The sequence below is a fragment of the Callospermophilus lateralis genome, chromosome 18 (assembly GCF_048772815.1).
Source record: "Callospermophilus lateralis isolate mCalLat2 chromosome 18, mCalLat2.hap1, whole genome shotgun sequence".
Lineage (NCBI taxonomy): Eukaryota > Metazoa > Chordata > Mammalia > Rodentia > Sciuridae > Callospermophilus > Callospermophilus lateralis.
Genome location: NC_135322.1, coordinates 55,780,021 through 55,799,416, shown reverse-complemented (window position 1 = coordinate 55,799,416; position 19,396 = coordinate 55,780,021). Strand labels below are relative to the sequence as shown.

The 19,396-nt window shown below is 37.5% G+C and overlaps 1 protein-coding gene across 1 annotated transcript in view; it reads left to right on the top strand.

Annotated features, from left to right (window-relative positions):
• Positions 1-19,396, top strand: part of Cfdp1 (craniofacial development protein 1) — a 115,492-nt gene that overhangs the window by 32,230 nt on the left and 63,866 nt on the right. The gene's annotated exons all lie outside the window — the stretch shown is intronic.

The following is a 19,396-nucleotide window of genomic DNA, read 5'->3' as shown; positions in this document are numbered from 1 at the left end:
ACAGCTCTGATTACCCAGCTGACTTCTGCAGAAATTTCTGTGTTCTTAATATCCCTAGGTGTTTGGGATAGAAAAGGTGTCTCTAAATTGAATTCTTTGACCCTTACTTCTTCCTTCTGTGTCACTTCTTCCTTCTCTCCAAACTTGTGTTTGGTTCAAATAGTAAACTTTTATTTCTTCTACGTTTAAAAAGGAAAAAAAAAAGAAAAAAGATGATTTTTCTATTAGATGGTGAGCTTTCTAGGGCAGGCCTTTCTAATTTTTGCAGCCCTGACTCTAAACAATCCTGTGTTATTCTGGCATACTCTCTTAGGATGTGTCTGCCCAGTCCTGAGTCAAAGGTTTGCATGCGAGTCGAGTCATTTATGTGAGAGGTGATTCCAGGAAGCCCCAGAAAAGAGGTGAAAGGGAGAAAGCAGCTGTTTAAGGGTTGTTCTTAAACAGGTTGCTGCTAATAGTGGCTGCCACTCAGCCCTGCTGAGAAACTTTGAGACTATGAAGAAAGAGTGAGGAGCCAAGAAGCTCAGATATTTACCCTCCAGTTCTGGCCTGACATTGGCTCAGAATTGCTTCTGCATGTTCCCTGCGCTCAGTCCTCTGGCCATGAGCTGTAGGTTCTTGGGAGTACAGTGATGTACAATGATGTGCATGTTCCTTGGTGATTAACGTGGGGCAATGTGGAGGGAGCTCCTTCCACTTTGCTACATTGCCTTGCACCAATCTTTATTTCCTTACCTAATTGTTCTGCACTGGAGCTCCCACGTAGCAGAAATCAATGGCGTTCAAAGAAATCTCAGAAGGAAAAGGATTTGATTGCTTGCTACCACAGTAAAATTGACACAAAGCAGATGAACGTCTATAGAAGAGCAGAACTTCATGGAAATATGAAGAATTCTCCAGACCTGGCCCTGTTAATGTTCCCTGGGTCAGCATGCCTTCAATCTGTGATCTGCATTTATTAGTTAAAATATTGCTATATTTTATTCTCTAAAATATTTTATTTTAGTTATTGATGTGCTTCTCCTGGGTGACAAAGATAAACAGTTTTTAGTGAGGGTTGAGATAAAAAGCAAATAGGAATCTGTAGGCTGATGAAGTGTGTTTTTAGCCTTTTATTCATTGTATTGTCTGAGGGGGTTCTCTTCAGACCAGTAGCTTTCAGGTAGTATTGTCACCAGAGAAGAGAGATTTCTGAAGAACAGTCCAGGGAGTTCCCAGAGAGAAGGGTAACTTAACTTAGGACCAGCTGCATTCTTATCATCCAAAAATAAAAGAATTTCAGCACCCACCCACCAAAGGCATAGATAAGTTTATTTAGGATTGCTTACCTATTCAAGGGAGAATGTAGGCTATCTCCAAAGGGAGAGAGAACCTCAGACTAAAAAGTCAAAAGACTGCCATCCATAGTAAGGAATACATTCTACATTATGTGCTTTTAAACTCATAAAAATAGATTTATAAGAAACAGGAATAAAAATTTGGTGAGATGATTTTGTTTTTCAGTATTGGGGATTGAACCCAGCACCTCACACATGCTAGGCAAGCAGTCTGCCACTGAGCTACATCCCTAGCACCCCTTTTTTAAAAAAAATAATAATAATAAGGTCTTGATATATTGCCTAGGCTGGCCTCAAACTCTTAGACTCTAGCTGGGGGTGCAGCTCAGTTGTAGAGTCCTTGCTTCACATGCACAAGGCCCTGGGTTCTATGCAGCACACAAAAAAAACAACAACAAACTCTTGCACTTAAGCCATCCTCCTACCTCAGCCTCCTGAGTAGCGAGGACTGCAGATGTACACTGCTGTGCACTTACTGAAATGATATTTATACTTATTACATATGATTCACTTTGATTTTCTGTTTATGTGTCATTTAAAAAATGTTATTACCCACTGAATTGATTTTGCAGTCTACTGTGACTTGAATTTGGCACATATTGCTCAAGCTACATATGGAATTAGCCTTCAGCAGCTTTTACATAGGTTGCCAGACTTGCATCTGCTGTTCTTAAACAGGTTTTCTTGGATTTATTAAAAGTATTGTTATGAAAGTGACCTTAGGATATAACTACCAGATAAAAAAAGACAAATTCTTTTACATTGTGTTTCTAGCATAGTTTCAGCTAACACGGTTTTTACTTCTAACTTCCATCGTATCTCTTACAATAATCCCTACTGATGCAAAATTCTACATGGAAATTATTTATTTCAGAAAGTACTCTGCAGAGTATGGAGACAGCTAGGGGAGAGAGAAATGGCAGCTTGACAGTCAGCTTGGGTAAACTTCTGGGTTGCTCACATGAAAATCTCTCTCCCTGTTCCTGTATTCTTGCTGCCTTTCTAAAATAAGAAATCTGCTGAGATGATATCTGTATTAGGGAGACCCAGCAGGAAACAGATGGTATCCTCAAATTCCGATACTTTGAGGAGAGCTTAATAACTCACAAAGTAATGGGAAAACCACAGGGACAGGAATAGTGTGGTGTCCCTGGGGCTAGTAATAATGAGACTCCATTGGATCTGTAGGCCCAAAGGGGCAAGAGAAGGGAACAGTCATTGGCAGAAGACAAGATTATGTGGAATGGGCTCACCCCACAGGAGCTGAGATCTTCAGCTGGGCCATGGACCCTCCCAGGGAAAAGGAAAATGTTCAGATATCCTTTTCTTCTCTCCCTCCTATCTCTTGCCAGGGTATTTTATTGCCCATTGCAGATTGTTAGAGGAAAAATTACTCTGACACTTATTAAAATAGTCAGGAAGACTTGATTGAGGACTTGTTTTGATAGGTATCAAGAATAAAAGAGCTCAATTCTGTTATGTACAAAGATAACAGAAAGGAGAGCCACTGGGTGGAAAAGTACTAAGAGGGTAGAGGGATTCTTGCTAAAGGCAGGTATGGTGATTGAATTATAAATGTAGGGGATTCTCTCTAAACTGACTTAGCAGGATTCCTTCTAAAACTGGTCATGCCCAGCAAGGACAGGAGTCAACATCTAGGCTTAGTTGAGAATAGGAGTGAGAGGAGTCTGGCTATAGTTTGATTAAGGAAAATTGTTTCTACAGGGCAAGTTTCTGGGGCAGAGAGGACAAGGGAGTGGGCATAGAGGGAATCTGATAATTATACCAGGAACTGTTCCATATTTCCTATTCCAGGGAAATATTATTTAGTAGATGAAGGAACTGCTGACTCCTTTATAAAGGAGATAAAGTGAAGTTTGACCAAAATCAATTTCTTTGAAAGCTATTATGGAACATTACGGATTATAAGGATATGTCTACCAAATGCCTGATTAAAAGTCCTCAGAGTTGTGCATGAAAATGGGGATACATTTAATTATGATACAGTGTGTCTTGAATTTCTGATAAATCCAGAATGACCTTCAAGATTGGCCGGCTCATTTTTCTGAAATGCATTTTGAAAAGCTTTTATGATTGCAATTATGCTTGTAAAGAGACACTGCCAAGAGAATTCACTTGCTCTGGGGTGTCGAGTGGACTCATTTTGTCAGTGCAAACATTGGGATCTTCTGCAGACTTCACATGCAGAGCAAGGGGAGGTGTTTTCAGGGAAGAATCTACTGGCGTAATCTAATATATTAAAAGAAATAAATGCTTGGTGCAGTGGTGCATGCCTATAATCCCAGCAGCTCAGGATTCAAAGCCAGCCTCAGCAACTTAGTGAGGCCCTAAGCAACCTAGCAAGAAATAAAAAATAAAAAGGGCTGCGATGTAGCTCAGTGGTTAAGCACTCCTGGGTTCAATTCCTGGTACCAAAAAATAAATTAATAAAAAATAAATTTAAATATATATTTCTTCATGTAGTAAAATATTTTTCCATTGATATTTTCACTTTGGGAGCTGCTTTACTTTATAGAAATTACACAACAGAAACACTTTGTTTATTTTCCTTTTCTCTAAACAGATTTAAGCAATACAGGAAGGCCAAAGCAGAAGAGTAAAACATCCTGTCCCACATCTTTTGCTAGCAAATAAGAACAGATTCAGAAGAACAAATGTTTGTAACTGGAAATGCATTTCCTCCACATGTTTAAAATAGCACACTGCTTAGACTATAAAAAGCTAAAGTTTATGCTTTGAGAATGGAGTAAACTGTCTTTTAATTAGAGGCCGGAATCAGACTACAAGAAGTACACTGTCTGTGTTTGGTGATAGAAAGCACAGTGCTTACTTGGTGGGTCTAAATTTCCATGGTCTTGTCATCCCAAGCCCGCGATCACCTCTTCCCCCACACCTCCAGTCCTTTTTACTACCTCTTCTATTCACTACCTGCACTCAGCTTCTGCCGGCATGTACTAGTAACTGCTTGACCAGGCTTCAGCCCCTCATTTGCTACATTTGCTTTCAACCTGGCATTTATTACTTATCCTGTTAGTCTTCAAATTTTATAATCCTAACTGTAGGAATTGTCTGAGAATGTGGCTCGCTGGTAGAGCACTTGCCTGGCATGCCAGAGGCCTGGGTTTGCTCCCCAGGCATTGAGGGCCTGCTGTTTAGCCTCCTTCTTATAGATTGGGAATGACCTAGAGTAGTAAAACCTACTATTTTCACATGTGGTTTTCTTTTGTCATCTTGGTTTCTTGAGCAAAGAAAAATGCCTTACTGTTGAATTTCAAACAACCTTATGGGTGGAGTCAGTTTAAGCAGTGTTTGTCCCAATGGTGGATAGAATTATTCGTAGTGCTATACTTATGATCAAGACCCATACTAGTTGGGCGCAGTGACACACACCAGTAATCCCAGTGGTTCCAGAGGCTGAGATAGGAGGATCACAAGTTTAAAACCAACCTCAACAAAAGCAAGATGACTGAGCAACTCACTGAGACTCTGTCTCTAAATTAAATACAAAATAGGGCTGGGGATGTAGCTGAGTGGTTGAATACCCCCAAGTCCAATCCCTGGTATACCCCCACCCCCAAAAAAATACCCAGGCCTGACCCAGTGGTTGGTCAGTTTTCAGTGTATTTGCCCAGTCCCAGAACCTTTGATTTGTGCAACAGTCTTCTGTCTGGGCAGTTGACTGATCTCTCCCACTCCTCTTGAGTGAGTCAACATAAATTTTACTTGTGGTGTTTGTTTTGTTTTGTTGTTTTTAGTTTTAGGTGGACACAATTTTTATTTTAATTTTATGTAGTCCTGAGGATTAAATCTAGTGCCCCATGCTTGCTAGGTGAACACTCTACCACTGAGCCACAACCCCAGCTCATACTCATGGTTTTAAGTTTCAAAATTTCTCAGTATATTGTCTTTTGATACAGAACATTAACTATTTCACATAAAGTAATAAAAATCAGACACAGTGTTGGGAAGAAATGTTTCTAATGTTCAATTAGAATCTCTTGTTATGATGATGAAACAATCAGATATCTAGCCTATGATGATTTGATTGGTTGATTGCATTACTGGGGATCAAACCCAGAATGTTTGCATGCTATGCAAGGGCTCTACCACTGAACCATATCTTCAGCCCAAGGGCCTCTAACCTTTGAAGGATTGCTGTCATGTTGTTGGGAGTGTGTTTTTTAAAACAGGACCTAATTTTTGCTAAAAAGGGAAGAGGGGGCTCTAGATTATTCAACAGCAAGTACATTTATATCAACAACAACAAAAAGAGCTACCTTTGAATCTGACATCATTTCCTGGTTTGATCCTTTTGTGAGACTCATGATCAGTTGGCATGAGCCTATGTACCTGGGGAATAGATCAGCATGTGAGGTCATATGATGCAAGAGAATGGCCATTCCAAAAGGAAATCCCGCTTGTTTCAAAAGAGTAACTGTTATGAGTGAGGGCTTATTGCTAAATATTGTAATAGTTAAGGTAATTAGAGCAGCTGAGTATGGGGGCTCACACCTGTAATCCCAGCAATTTAGGAGGCTGTGGGCAGGAGGATTGAGAGTTCAAAGGCAGCCTCAGCAGCTGGTGAGATGCTCTAACAACTTAATGAGACCCTATCTCAAATAAAAAGGGCTGGCTGGGTATGTGGTTCAGTGGTTAAGTGCCCCTGAGTTCAGTCTCCTTTCTCCTCCCAAAAGGAGAGAGAGAGAGAATTAGACGAAGGCAAATTTTTCAGCAAACATGACCTATGATATTTTTTTAAATTTAGAAGTGATTTTCTTTAAGGGAAGAAATTATGTCGGTTTAATACTTTATAATGGGTTGTATTCTTTTTTCTTAAAAACTGCTTTATTGCGATATAATTCATATATTGCATAATTCACCCATTTAATTAATACCCATGGCATATCCACAGGGTTGCACATTCATAATGCTATGCAGCCATGATCATTTTTATCACCCCCAAAAGAAACCCTGAACCTCTTAGAGGTCACTCTTCAGTCCTATCCCTGTCCCCATCCCCACCTCCACACCCTCACCACTCCCAGTCAATCTACTTTCTGTGTCTAGATTTGCTTATTTGGACTTTTCATATGGTTGGAATCCTGTCATATTTGTCCTTTGGTGTCTGGCTCTTTGACTTAGCATATGCTTTCAGGGTCCATCCATCTTGTAACATTTATCTCTGCTTCATTCTTTTTTATGTCTTTTTTTATTCATACAATAGAATGAATAATCTTTCATGATACGACTGTACCATGTTTAATTTATCCTTTCACTAGTTGGTGGACATAGTGTGGTTTCTAGTTTGGGGCTGTTATGAACAAATGTTTCTGTGAACTGTTGTGTATAAATTTTTATGTGGTTATCTTGAGTATGTAACTAGGAGTGGAATTGCTGGCTTATGTGGTAATTTGGACAGCCTCTTGAGTAGGAGAACGAGCCATAAGGGAAAGTTCAGGAGCGCAGCTTAGGGGTAAGGTGCCTTTTGTGCCTCAACTTCTTCTGTAGTCACATCTCTGAAGCACATAGCTTTATATGTAAGCTCCAGCTGTCAGATAGAGACCAATGAAAAAACTATAATATCCAGTAATGCTGTAAAACAATGATGAGGGAAGAGAAAAAAAGCAGTTTTCTCCGTCCAAGTTAATTCTGGAAGTAATAAGAGGGAATTAAGTCTTTTGGTTTGTTTCCAAAATCAGCTTCAAGCTTTCTACTCTGTGAGATTTCCTAGTTGATGACATTTCTGGATTTTAGTTTAGTTGACTCACAGCTGGCCCTGTCCTGATTTTATTACTGTTTGTAAATAGATATTCTTGATCTTCCCACTGAATTTTGAATTAAACTTTGTTATTTGGAGCGGATGTGGTGCTGCCAATAGAACGTGTTCAGAAATGTGTGGTAAGATTTTTTTTTTTTTTTTTTTGGTCATAATGACTCAAGGAAGCCACTGGTACTTAGTGGATGGGGTTCAGGGATGTTAAATGTCCTGCATTGCTAATGTAGTTTGGGTATAGAATACTTTTCCTTTCCCAAATGCCAGCTTTACATAACCAATTTTCCTTCGGCTTCAGGGCTGTAATTCAAAAAACTGACCATTCACGAGCCAGATCTGTCTCTCCTGTTTTTTGGGGGGAAGGGGGTTGTTTGTTTATTGATTTTTTTTTTTTTTTTTTTTTTTTTGTACTGGGGTACTATACTTCAGAACTACATTCTCAACTCTTTTCTTATTTATATTGACACAAGGTCTCATTAAGTTGCCCAAGCTGGTCTCAAGCTTGAGATTCTCATGCCTCAATCTCCTAAATCACTGGATCTGTATATGTTTTTATTTAGTCAGTATGTTGATTTTTAAATGTCTGGACTTCTGGGGTTTTTTGAGAGATGAGATGTTTTGCTACTGCCTTTCTTTTCTACTGCAAAAATGGGTTGATGCAGAATACCTTGAGTTCAGCCTTTCTCTGTCCTTAATTGGCAGTGTCACTCCTTAGCTCTTACAGGAAGCTGTTTCTCCCAAGTTTAGGGTGACATGTTTCTCTTGAATGCCCATGTGAGTTTCCTTTTGGAAACAATTTGCTTTCTAGAATTAAAAGAATTTCATCATCCTTTTTAAAAGAATAAATACTTCCTATTTGTTAACTGCTGAGTCACATTTAAGGCATGGTGCTAAGTGTTTTCCCTGCATTAATTCATTTAGTCAACATAAACACTTAAGAGGGAGGTGCTACCTCTTACTGCGTCCACAGTTGTGCCCATTTCACAAATCAGGACACTGAGGCTTAGAGAGACTTAAAGAAACACTTAACTTGTTGGGGTTACAGAGTTGATGATTACTGGAGCCAGAACTCTAGTCCAGATCCATTTGAGAACAAAGCCTGAGCTCTTTCCATGCAACTGCTCTTTCTTGCCCTCCTGTTTGATCCTGTTTGGTCCTGTTTATTTGTTAAAAGAATCTCCCAACTTTATAACTAATGAGGGAGACTTTGAAGGCTAGTGTGTAATTCCTTTATAAGTCTTTTTTCCTTTAATTATGGTTAAACCCAAGTTTTCTGTACTGTATTTCCGTATGATTTCTGCTTCATAAAATTGAAGGACTGGGGGCTGGAGTTGTGGCTCAGTGGTAGAGCACTTGCCTAGCATGTGTGAGGACCTGGGTTCCATTCTCAGCACTGAATATAAATAAATGAATAAAATAAAGATCCATCAACATCTAAAAAAATATTTTTAAAAAAATTGAAGGACAGGAACATTTCTAAGGTGAGTTCTCAGTGTGTTTGTATGTTGATATCTGTTAACAACAGTAGAGCTGTGGACAAGATGTGATCCGGCACCAGGGGAATAATGGCTATTGCTCTTCCCATATGATGGCCAACTCCTGCAGGGATGTGAATCATATACTGTGGGCAGCTTATGTGAGGGGTTGTTCTAGGGGAGTCAAATAAGAGATGCCTGGCCCAACTTGGGTTAAGTGTATTTCTTCTGGCAGCCACTTATTCCAGGATATGACAAACTAGAGATAGCTTTTAAAAGGATGCTTCAGCCCAGTATGGTGGTGGCACATATGGGTAATCCCAGCTCTGGGGAGGCTGAGGCAGGAGGACTGCAATTTTGAGACCAGTCTGGGTAACTTAGCCAGACCCAATCTAAAAATGAAAAATAAAAGGGATTGGGAATGTAGTTCATTGGCAGAGCACCCCTAACCTTTTTTTTTTTTTTTTTTTTTTGGTGCCTCAAAAAAGAAAAATCCTATTTAGAAACTAGTGGTAGTGAAGTAAATGGTTTTGCAACCCAGGTTAATACTACTGCTGTTGTCTTACCTTTCAGCTGTAGAATGGTGAACTGTGTTGGAGCAAGAATGCCCATGTTCTTCAGTGAGTGCTAATACTCCATTTGGTTTTAGCTTTTTTTTTTTTTTTTTTTGGCTTAGCATGCACAAGGCCCTTGGTTCAACCCTCCAGAAATTAAATTGAATTAGACTAAAACATACCTTCATAAGTTTTGTTGCAAATACGTAGAAAATAGATTTGAAATTAAATGAAGAAAATAATTCTTTAAAGATAAATAGTTTTGAATATTTTGAATCTGTTAATGGTGATTTCATTTACCTTCTTGATTCAGAGATATTGTTCCAGCCAAGCTATATTGAGAGATGTATCAATGGGGAGACTACTGATACTCTTTTGGAAATGGGGCACTCTGGTTGATGCCTAACATTTGGATCAGGAACTGAAGTCTCTGCCAGAGTGAGCATTTAAGTGAGATGCCAAACATAGGAAAGCTTTCAAAGCAAAAACTTTTTCATTTGTAGTAACCAGGATGGGGTAATCTTTGACAATTTAGATTGGATACCTACAGCAAATACAATGAATCTAGGAAGTGTCACTAATGGTTTTCAGAGTCGTCCACAGTTGGACAAATTCTAGTGTTCTTAGAAGGAAAATCTTATAAGGAAATGAACTTTATTACACACGGCAGCCTTTTTCCTTTATTCTTGAATTATAGTCCCAACAAGTTTCAAAAAGAAGAAAAAACATGGTTTTAAGAGTGAGATGTTTATCTGTATTTTAAACTTGTAAAACTAATTTTCTATATTTTCTTACACTTTTGACCATTCTGGATTTCTCTTGGTGTAAAAAATGGGTCTTTAAGCACTTTTGGTGCTTCTTGGGTGTGTAGAAGAGTCAAAAATGTTTATTCAGTATAATAATAGACAGTTATTTAGGAATAAGAATGTGAAGACCCTCATTTAAGGAGAGTTGTGATGCTCTCAGAATGAAGAGAAAATTCTAATTAACTTTGTAACATTTATTTGTTGGTATTTACTTCTTCATGGACTTTGTCTTTTAGTGTGCACTAGAGGGCAGAGTTCCCCCTGAAAAGATAGCTCTCAGGAACCTGAAATATTTCTAGGACAGATATATGAGTGTGGTATGTTTTTATTTTCTGATTAGGGTCATTTCTTGATATCTTTTCATTTCTTGATTTCTTTGTTCTATGCAGTTTCTTCATTTTTATTAGAATTTGTTTTCAACCCTACATATGTGTTTACTAGAGAAAGATTTTTTTTCCCTCTCATTTTTGTCCTTGAGATGCAAAGGTGTTTTTGTTGCTTGTGGGTTTACTTTTTAAATTATATACAAGAAAGTAAAAATGACCTATATTCTTACCACTTAAATTTTTTCAGAAAAAAAAGGTCTTTTTTCATTTCTGCCTGCCTAATTCTTTATTCCCAGCCCCAGAGGCTAATGGTTTTGTGCTTTTGTTAACTGCTTATCAGTTGTATGTAGATCCTTCCCTGTGCCATTTTAACATATTGTATTGATACATATAGTTAAGGAAAAAATGCACTCGGTCTGTCTATATTGGTCTGCAACTTTTTTGTGGTGCTGGGGATTGAACCCAGAGCCTTGTGCATGCAAAGCACTCTACCAACTGAGCTATATCCCCAGTCCTGCAACTTATATTTTTATCTAACAGACATCTTGGATATCTTTCCAGGTTTAGTATAAAAATCTTGTTTTCCTTTTTTAACACTTACCTGGTATTCCATTTTGTGAATGTACCATAATTTGAGTGGCCCTTCCCTTCCTGATGAACATTTAGTTTTCCAAACTTTACAATTAAGATTAATTCTGTAATAATCCTTGATCATGTATTTTTATGTTCTCATTCTGTCATTTCTGGTGGCAATTTTAGAAGGGAGATTGCTAGGCCATTAAATGTGTGCATTTTAAATTCTAACAGAGGTAGCCAAAAATAATACTGATTTACCCATATTACATGAGAGTGCCTATTTCCAATACAATCACCAGCATCCATCAGGATATTCTCTATAATCACTATATCAACCAAAACTTCTTAACATGCTTATCTGAGTTGTGCCTTACAATTTCCACTCCGTTGAAAACCTCCACTGAAAATAGACTTTTATTTCAAAAATTAAACTAATGCTACATTTTTGTGCATTTGTTAAGTGTTTACAGAATAAATACATTAGATTTGGGTATTGTAGCTGTATCAAATCATCAAAGTAAATTCTCAATTTAAGTTCAGGTTTTAAAAAATAATCTGTATCTTATGAACACTGAGAGTATATGAGCCCCTTTGGGTACTGTATAGTATTGATCCTTTGAAAATGTCTTATGTTGAAAGTTACTATCCCCCAAATTTCTAATGTGAGTGAAGAATGTTCATTCAAAGCATGACTATCAGCGATTCATGTATTCTGGCAAGGTTCTGATAAAGGAATCTTAATACCATTTTGTGGATGGCTGTGATTATATATGATTATACAGAAAGATTCATATTAGATAAATATTTTTGTTTTGATTGGAGAATTTTTCTTATAAGAGAGGCTGAGCAGCTGTGTTCTAATTATTTTGGTTAGGGATTGAAAATCAGACTGGTCTGAAATCTGTCACTTACTATATTCGGTCACTTAGTCCTGGATTCTTGCCAAAGTTGTTATTCAAGTGAACCTATGATAAAATTCAGCTGAAATAATTTAAAACTAGGCTAGTATTTCCATATCACTAAGAAAATTGCAGCCTAGGCAAACATACGTATTTAGACTTAATAATCTGGATGTTTAAGATCATTATAGAAAAATCACAGCCTTTTGATAATTAGCTCGCTTCAATTTGAATGTTGTACATTGTCAGTGGTTGCTACTTTGAAGGTGAGCAGGAAAAGCCCAAGTTTTGCATTGATTTCTGCTTTGAGCTGAGATTCTTTAGGTCCAGCTGCTTGAGTGATGGCATGCTATGGGAGGTGGAAACCAAAGGAGGAGTTTTCTCCACAGCCACATAGCACATGACATGACTTGTTTGGACCCAAAGTGAGATCTGGTAAGATCCAAGGAGTACCAAGTACAAATCACTCTTATCTTGGTTGCTTGTATGGAGTGACTACCTTCAAAGGAAAGATTTGAGGAAAAGTTCCATTTAAGATGGAATCCACATCATCGGGTCTGCTTCCCAGCATGTTTCTGTGTTGTGCCCTGGGCTGACTAATCCAGGCTTTTTACAGCATTTCAGAAAGTCATCCCATTTTGTCCCAGGTTAGATCAGTTGACTTTTAAGTTTCTCAGTGCTGGTATGGTGAATGAAGCCAGCTTTCCTATTGGGGTATCTTGAGTCAGTTGTTTTTTTTACAGTATCATGCAGGCCTAAGCCAGGCAAAAGTTCAGCTGTGTGAAGGCCTGGGATTAAGTTTTATTTCTCAGAAGTGGGTATGAATTTGTTTCTTCTAGGTGTCCTGGTTAAAGGACCTAGAGTTGTAGCTCAGTAGTAAAGTGCTTGAGCATCGGGCCCTGGGTTCAATCCCCAACTCTGAAAAAGGGTCGGGGGGAAGGATCTAGATGTTCTAGTTATGTTGTTTTCTTAGTTTGGACTTCCTGGACCATTCATGTACTATAATTTTGAACCCCAAATCTATATGAGTCATAAACTCACAATTCTATTTTCAGAAGAGACTTTCCCTACTCTGCTACAACCTAACCAAAGACAAACTTTCTTGTTTGCTCCCTGGGCTATTAGGTGAATTTTTTCCCCATTCTGTCCTTTCATTGAGGATACATAGTTTCCACTTTAGTTAGGATTTTAGTTCCAGTTCCCTACCTTTTGTAAACCCAAGGCCAATACTTTGTTCATGTGGCTAACGAAACCCAAGCCCGGAAGTTATTAAAAGTCTTCCCCCGCTTCCGCCTCACCCCCCTCAGCTCATGTGGTACTACTGCGGTTTTCAGTTCCTTCTTTGAGTCTAGCACCTGGGGTTTTCCCTTTCTTTTTTGCGAGTTTAGCTATACGTTTTAAATATTTTTTAATATATTTTGTCTAGCATTCTTGTGTCTTTTTCTGGAAGATATTTAGATTATCTTAAGTATCTCTTTCTTGCCTAAAATATGAGCTCTTTTGTTTAAGGGTAGAGATACCCTTTTGGGGTGTGTGTGTGGGGGGGGTAGTTTGGTTGGTTGGTTGGTTTCCCAGCATCTAGTACAGAATTTTAAAGTTTTTCATTGCATTTGACAAATTTGAATAGACTTAAAGGGAACGTTATCTTTCTATTGTGCACATAGGAAGGAATAGTCAATATCCTTTTGAAATAATTTGATGACTTTTCTTTTTTGAGCAATGTGAGGAGCTTCTTCTAGCCAAGCCTTATTGATTTTCATCATTAAAATATTTTATAACTTAAATTTTTGTTGCTTTTCTTTTCTTTTGAGCTATATTTACATTGTACCCTCTGCTGTTTTTCTCTGTTCTAGTTAGAAACAAAATACCCAAGATTTTTTTAAGTTATAATTGGACACATACTTTATTTTATTTATTTATTTTTATGTGGTGCTGAGGATCGAACCCAGGGCCTCTCATATGCTAAGCGAGCGATGTACTGCTGAGCCATAACCCCAGCTCCCTTTTTTTTTTTTTTTTTGGGTGGTGCTGGGGGAATCACACCAGGGCTTCATGCATGCTAGGCAAATGCCTCATCATTGAGCTACACTCCCAACCCTAAGAATATTTAACTCTAAAACATGAATTTGCTTGCTTGAAACTCCCTTCATCCATATCAGTCTATATAAATTCTATTTGGCTTCTTTTTAATGTCTCTTGAAAATCTTTACCTCTCATTATTGGAACCTTTTTGTTTGTTTAGCATCTGACTCCTTTAGAAATCTTCAAGAAACCTCATAGATGCCACTCTTTTTTTTTTTTTTTTTTTTAAAGAGAGAGAGAGATAATTTTAATATTTATTTTTTCGTTTTCAGTGGACACAACATCTTTGTTTGTATGTGGTGCTGAGGATCGAACCCGGGCCACACGCATGCCAGGCGAGCACGCTACCGCTTGAGCCACATCCCCAGCCCTAGATGCCACTCTTGATGGGCGCAGGAGGCATGAATCAAAATATTTGATTTCCCAGCTCCTTTGCATCTAGTTCTTAGTCACTCACAGTCCTCAGCTTTAACATTACACCTCAGCCTAGGACTTTGAGTCCAGGGCTGGTGAGGCAGAGGGAAGGAACACTGAGAATTTTCTTGGGCCCTTGAGGGTGCTGGCTGCCTAGGTCTGCATATGATTTAGGTCATTGATTTGGTCTCTGAACTTGATTCTTAAGTCCTCCTAGATTTTTTAAGTAAACCAATACCTTTAAAAAAAAAACAACTTTTATTTTGAGAGATTATTGACTTACACAGTTATAAAATAACAGAGATCCCTTGCATCGTTGACCCAGTTTCCCCCTAAAGTGCCATCTTGTAATAGAACAACTGGGCTGTTGAGGTTGATACAGTCAAGGTACAAAACATTTTCATCTCCATTAGGATCCCGTGTGTTTCAGTTTTATAGCTCCTTAATTCCCCTTCTTAATCTCTGGCAACCACTAATATAGAAATTTCCTTTTGGGGAGTTTTTAAACGGCAGATTCTGTTTCCTTTATAGTTTTAGGGCTCTTCAAATTCTCTGTTTCATAAGGGTATGTTGTGGTAATTTGTGGGCTTTGTATAGGTTGTCAAATTAGTGGGTAGAGTTCTTCAAAGTATTCTCTCACTGTCTTTTGATGTCTGTAAATGATATCGTGTTTCATTTCTGATACTAGTAATTTGTGTCCTCTCTTTTTGTCAGTCTGATAGACTCTTGTTGGTTTTATTATGTTTTCAGAGAATTTCCCCCTCCTGTCTTTGTCTTCAGTTTCACTGACTTCTACTCTGTTATTATTTTCTTACTTTTTGCTTGCTTTGCTTACATAGGTTGAGCATTCCTTATCCAAAAACCTTAAATCAAAATCCAAAAAGCATCCGTGCTCAAAATGTCTCAAATTTTAACGCATTTTAGATTTTGGATTTTTAGATGAGGGATGCGCAACTGGTAAACTCTATGCAAATATTCTTTAAAAAAAAATTTTTATTGTTTTGAAATCTGGAATACTTCCAGTCCCAGGCATTTTGGATAGGGGATACTTGACCTATGTGTTATTCTCCTTTTACTAGGTTCCTTGAGAGAGAGCCGAGATTGTTGATTGGAGACTTTTTCTCTTTAACAGTATTTGCCACTATAAATTTCCTTCTTGCTTGTTTCGTCTCTGTTTCACAAATTTTGATACATTAGTCTTATTTTTATTCTATTAATTATATTTTTAAAATTTCCCTTGAGACTTGTCTTTGGCACATGAATTATTTAAAAGTGTATAACTTCATTTCCTAGTGTTTAGAAGTTTTTCTGTTGTCTTTCTACTGTTGCTTTTTAGTTTGAATACATTATCATTGGGGGAACATACTCTTTTAAGATTTCGACTCTCTTTTGAATTTGTTTGCATTAGTTTTGTGGTCCCAGGAGATGGCCTATCTCTTTTTATTACTCCAATATCTTATAATAAATTCCTTTTCTGTCTAAATTAGCCAGTTGGTCTGTTTTACATCTTAAAACTCTAGTATTCTTTTACAACTGCACTTAGTAGTGTTTATTGTAATTACTCTACTGAACTCCCAGTTGGCTTACCTGTTAGTTTCCCCACTGCACTGTGAGCTTGAGGGCATAGATCTTATCTTTTCTTTGTTTGTCCAGCTTGGTGTGTGGTAAATAACTTACAAGTATTTAAATGAATGAGTAAATGAATAGCTTTTATTAATGGTGATTATGTTTAAAAAGTAATGCATAAGGGACTGGTGATATAGCTCAGTTGGTAGAGTACTTGGCCTCGCATGTACAAGGCCCTGGGTTCAGATTCCCAGCACCACACACAAAAAAGTAATGGGTAAGCCTGAGGGTGTAGCTAGGTGGCAGAGAATGTGCTTAGTATGCGCTAGGCCCTGGGTTTGGTTTCCAGCACCACATTTAAAAAAAAAAAAACTAATGAATAAATTTGGATCTGTTAAGATTTAATTCTTATTTTTTTGCTTATATGTGTATTCTCCTGTCAGTTATAATCTCAACAGCAGGGTGGTTTGGGTTCCACAGCTTGAGTTCAGGAAGTAACTAAACCCGGAAACAGACTGTAATATCTTCTTATATGATTAGAATGACATTTTATTTCAGCTTAATCATGCCAGAGTTCAAGCATAGACATGTGGAAAGTTTCTTACTCATTCCACAAGAACCTATTTTGCAATTCCTGCTATTTCCTTTATTTCAGGTTGACCTGTCCTCTCATAGAAGTGTTGTTCCCACAGCAGTGTATTTCACAATGCACATCCTTGTGGAGTATGCAGAAGCCCTGCCATTTGCCCGGGAGCCCTGTTTGCTAGTCAGGAAACACATGGTATTCCCTCAGCTTTTCATGTACTTTGCTGGGTTGCCTTCTGGATAACAGGAAAGCCCTTCATTTGTTTTCTCCCATTCAGCATTGGTTAAAATGTATCTAAGGGATTTTGATGTATGATATACCCCATTACTAATTTGTTCAGGCTGTGACTGGTGACCACTAGCAAAGTTGCTGGGTAGAATAGATGGAAGGGACATTACAGGGACTTGAGCTTAACTTACTGCCATTTGGCATGGTATTCTGTTTATTGCTAAGATGATTTGGAGTGACTCCCTGTTTGTTGCTTTAAGTGATTTTCTGTGACTTTTACTGGCTAGGGAGGAGGAGGTATAAAATGTTGACCTTTTTCAGTGGTTCCCCTGATTTTTAGTTCTGAGCATATAGTAGCTTCATGTCTTTCCCCCTTTTTTTCCCCCCCCTTTTCTGGTTACTTGACCTGGTAGCCTTGTTATTATAGATGTTCATTAGAAATACTGAAGAAAAGGTTGAGTTACTTTAAAAAAAAACCAAAAAACAAGGTTTCAAAGAGACAAGGATATATCATCTTAATTATAGTATTTCTTTGTCTTATTTATAAATGATAAATTATATCAAAAATACAGAGATGTGTGAACTCACATCAATATAGTATTAAAATGTTGAAGAGCATTTTAATGATAATTCTCCTTCAAGCTGCATTAGTTTCTCAGTTTTAATCTATTTGTCATGTATCAAGTAGTATCTATAAAGTACTGCTTTTTTGATTCCCCTAGCATTTGACTTTCATGAGAAGAGATAGTTATCATAGAACCATTAAGTTCCTTGAGTTTGTACAATTGTATACATCCATGTAGCCACAAGGTAAAGTAAGGTATAGCATGGTGACATCACCCCAGAAAAGGATTTTCATTATGGTAGGTTAATTTTGCCTGTTCCAGAACTTAATGTTAATCAAATCATATATTGTTTAGTTTTTTGTGCCTGTCTTCTTTCAATCAACATATTTTTGAGATTTATCACGTTGCTATGTATATAAGCAGTTCATTTCTTTTTATATTCTGTTGATGGGCCTATGCATTGTTTTTTGAAGATATAGGTTTTTATTTATTTTAGGTGTATTAATGTTTAAGAATGGATTTGCTGGGTCACAGGGTAGATGTGCATGTAATGTTATAACGAACTGCCAAACAGATCTCCAAGATAGTCATATTGTTTCATTTTCCTATTTCTGATGCCTAAGATTTCCACTTAGTCCATATCCTTGTCTATGTATAGTGTTGTCCGGGTTTGTTTGTTTGTTTGTTTGTTTTTAGTAAGTGCAAAAATAATGTCTCCTGTGGTTTTAGTTTGCATTGCTCTGAATACTAATAATGATATTTTTTTTAAAGAGAGAGTGAGAGAGGGGAGAGAGAGAGAGAGAATTTTTTAATATTTATTTTTTAGTTATTGGCGGACACAACATCTTTGTTTGTACGTGGTGCTGAGAATCGAACCCGGGCCGCACGCACACCAGGCGAGCGCGCTACCACTTGAGCCACATCCCCAGCCCCTAATAATGATTATATATCTTTTCATCTTTTCATTTATATGTAATCTTTTGCAAATTTTATATGTAAAATTTTGCAGTGTCTCAGTCTTACCCATTTTTATTGGGTTGTTATTCTCTTGTTGACTTGTAGTTCTTTATATATTGTGGGCCTGAGAGTGTTTGTCAGATATAAATGCTGTGAATTTTTGTCAGTCCCTGTCTTGCCTTTTTTTTTTTTTTTTTTCCCCCTGAAGTGTTTATATGGGCAAAAAAAATTCAGTTTTGATGGAATTTGTATCTTTTTTATGTTTGGTGTATCCTAAGAAATCTGCCTAACCTGAGGTTAAGAAGTTTTTTCCTTTCTTTTTTCTTTTTTTAAACTAAGGGTCGTTTTTATGTTTAAATTTTTAGTTTGTTTTGGGTACTGGGATTGAACCCAGGGGTGCTTTACCACTGAGCTACATCCCTAACCCTTTAACAGTGAAGGGCTGGAGATGCAGTTCAGTTGGTAGAGTGCTTGCCTCACATGCACCAGGCCTTGGGTTCAATCCCCAGCACCACAAAAAAAAAAAAAAAAAAAAAAAAATTAACGACCCAGAAAGGCATGGAAAACAAAACGGAAGTTAATAGTTTAGTGTTTATTTTTTAGGCCTCCTTTGTCACTGACCCTATGTAGCTATTAAGCACTTGAAATGAGGTTAGTCTGAATTTTGAGGTGTGTAGTATAAAAACCACACTAAGGTGTGAAGAATAAGTAAGAAAAAGATAATAAGCAAGCTGTCAATAATTTTATATCAGTTCCTTTGTTGAAGCAACATTTTGGATTTATTGGACTAAATAAAGGATTAAATATATTTTCACTTTCATATTATTTAACATGCTACTATAAATTTATAAATTATTTATATGGCTCCCGTATTCCTGTTATACAGATTTGTTGTAGACCTTTCCCTAAGCATGTATATGGATGTATATGTGTATGTAATCCCCTTCTCCATTTAACAAAATCAGGGCTAGGGATGTAATTCAGTGGTAGAGTGTTTGCCTAGCATATCCCTGGATTCAGTCCCCAGAATTGCTTTTTTTCCTGTGGGAGGAAGGTCCCATAAGAGAAAGATATTGGTAAACTTTAGCTAGAATGAATAAAATTATTTAAATATACTTTGGCTGATTTCACGTGTGCTTGTGGAAGTGTTGAAGTAGTTGTTGTGTTATTTTCATAGCTGCGGCCTGTGAAATGTGCCGCCTTTTCATTTAGCACATGTTAACTGGATAA